At 35.3% G+C, this 2,695-nt stretch overlaps 1 pseudogene; it reads left to right on the plus strand.

Annotated features, from left to right (window-relative positions):
• Positions 1-222: 222 nt before the first annotated feature.
• Positions 223-1,637, plus strand: LOC147493414 (uncharacterized; annotated as a pseudogene).
• The last annotated feature ends 1,058 nt before the right edge of the window (positions 1,638-2,695 follow it).

The following is a 2,695-nucleotide window of genomic DNA, read 5'->3' on the forward strand; positions in this document are numbered from 1 at the left end:
TCGTTTTTGTTTTTCAATTTTCAAATACTAATGTGTTCTCTACTTGACTTATTGTCTTGTTAACTTATAGTTTATATTGGAGTATTAGATTGTCATTTAATTTTTGGTCTTATTTAATTAGTTGAATATTATTGTAGTTATTATTGTGATTTTTTTTTTTTTTTTTTTTAGTATAGAGCAAACTATTGATTAAGAAATTATTAAGATTTATCTTAGGTAAGAATGTATGAACATCAAGCTCGTAAGAAAATGAAAACCATGTTTTCCTTCTTTAAACCCAAAGATGTCACCCCGGAAAATGATGTAACTTCTACATCATCTAGTCTTGATATTTCAAGACTTGATAGAGATGGCCAACCTCCTTCACAAGTTCAAGTTGTTGAAATTGAGCAAGTTCAGCCTTCTCCTCAAGCCCAAAGAGTTAGCATTGAAGAAGTTGACTCCACATCTTTATTTGAACGTGATCCGGGTAAACGTACTCCAATATATAATTACCTGGTTAATCAACAAGATGATGTTCGACGAGCTTTTCTTGGAAAGGGGCGTTGGTTACTTGAACTCAGTGAGAAAGAGTATCCATCCACTATATTCGGAAAGCAAACTCGCCGGTTTAACTCCTCTTGGTTCACACTCTTTCCTTGGCTATAGTACTCACTCCATATGGATAGAGCTTATTGTTTTCCATGTTTTATATTTAAAACAAATCCGCCAAACCGTCCTGCATTCATTGTTGAAGGTTTTAAATGTTGGAAGAAGATAAATAATGGAAAGAAGTGTTCCTTTTTGCAACATGAAGGAGGTCCATGCTCACCTCATAAGTCGGCGATGATAGCTTGTGAAAATTTCATGAATCCTTCTTGACATATAGATAATGTGTTAAATACATTATCTAAAGAAGAGGTTGTTAAGAACCGTTTGCTAGTCAAAGCTATTCTTTAGTGTATTTAATTTCTTGCACTGCAAGGGATTTCTTTTAGAAGCCATGATGAGTCCAAAAAGTCAAAAAATGGTGGAAAGTTCAAGGGAGTGTTGGGATTTGCAGCGATGTTGAATGACAAGGTTGTAGAATTATTAAAAGATGCTCCGAGAAATGCCACATATACCTCACATTCAATTCAAAAGACACTTTTGCATATCTATGCCGATAAAGTGAGAGAGAGAGAATTCGTGAGGAAATTGGTGATGCAAAATTTTGTGTCCTTGTTGATGAAGCACAAGATAATTCAAACAAGGAGCAAATGGCGATTGTCCTAAGATTTGTTGATATAGGTGGTTTTGTTAGAGAGTATTTTCTTGGTATTGTTGGTGTTAAAGACACTTGCGTTTTAACTTTGAAAGAAGCTATATGCAATATCCTTGCTCGCCATAATTTGCATATTATAAATATGAGAGGTCAAGGTTATGATGGTGCTAGCAATATGCGTGGTCAATGGAATGGATTACGTGCATTGTTTACGAAGGAGTGTCCATATGCATATTATGTGCATTGCTTTGCACATCGTCTACAACTTGCTCTAGTTGCGACTTCTAAAGATGTTTCTGATGTTTGGTTGTTTTTTTCCAAGTTGGCTTCTATTGTTAATCTTCATGTTGCGCCCAAGCATAAACAGGAGTTGGAAGATACTTGGAAAAAATGAAATTGATATACTGGTAGCTAGTGGTGAACTTGTTACTGGAAAAAGAGCTAATCAAGTTTCTACTTTGCAACGAGCAGGAGATACTAGATGGAGTTCTCATTTTGCTTTGGTTTGTAGCTTGAAAGAGATGTTTGATTCAATTTGTATAGTTCTTGAAAGCGTCATGAAGAACGGGTCAAGCAACTCTATGCGTAGGGAAGCTAAAGGTCTATTCTTGCAATGAAAAGTTTTGAGTTTGTCTTTCTTTTTCATTTATTGCATAAGATTATGGGAATTACTAATGTCTTGTGTAAAGCCTTGCAAGAAAAGTCCCAAGACATTTTAAATGCTATCAGCTTAGTCTCCAGTACGAAAGCACTTCTTCAAGAATTAAGAGGATCTTCTTGGGACGCTTTCCTTAGTGATGTGATTTTATTTTGCAAAAAACATGACATTGATATGCCTGATATGGGTGCTCGACACATGGCGGGTACAGGTCGTTCTTGCCAGCAGAAAGATTATATTACATTGAGCATCACTACCGCGTCGAGTTATTTAATGCTGTAATAGATTACCAGTTGGTGGAATTAAATAACAGATTTCCAGAAGAAACAATATAACTTCTTTATCTTAGTTCTGCTTTGGATCCGAAAGATGCTTTTAAGTCCTTCAGCATTGATGACATTTGCAAACTCGTAGAAAATTGTTATTGTGGAGACTTCACGAAACAAGAGATACATCATTTGAGAAGTCAAGTGCAACATTACAAACTTGATGTGCTCAAGTATCCTCTTTTTCAGAAGTTGTCTACCATCTCCGAATTATGTCAAAGACTAGTTGAAACAAGAAAGATCAAGATCTATTATTTGATTGATAGATTGATTCGTCTTGTCTTGACACTTCCTGTTTCCACGGCAACTACAAAACGAGCATTCTCAGTTATGAAATTGCTCAAAACACGACTTCGTAACAAGATGGGGGATGAATTTCTTACAGATTGCATGACTATTTACATTGAACGGGAATTTGCTAAAGAAATTGATTTGGATGCAATAATAGATGTATTTGATAAGAATCTA

This window comes from Coptis chinensis, chromosome 6 (genome assembly GCF_015680905.1).
Source record: "Coptis chinensis isolate HL-2020 chromosome 6, ASM1568090v1, whole genome shotgun sequence".
In the NCBI taxonomy this organism is placed as follows: Eukaryota; Viridiplantae; Streptophyta; class Magnoliopsida; order Ranunculales; family Ranunculaceae; genus Coptis; species Coptis chinensis.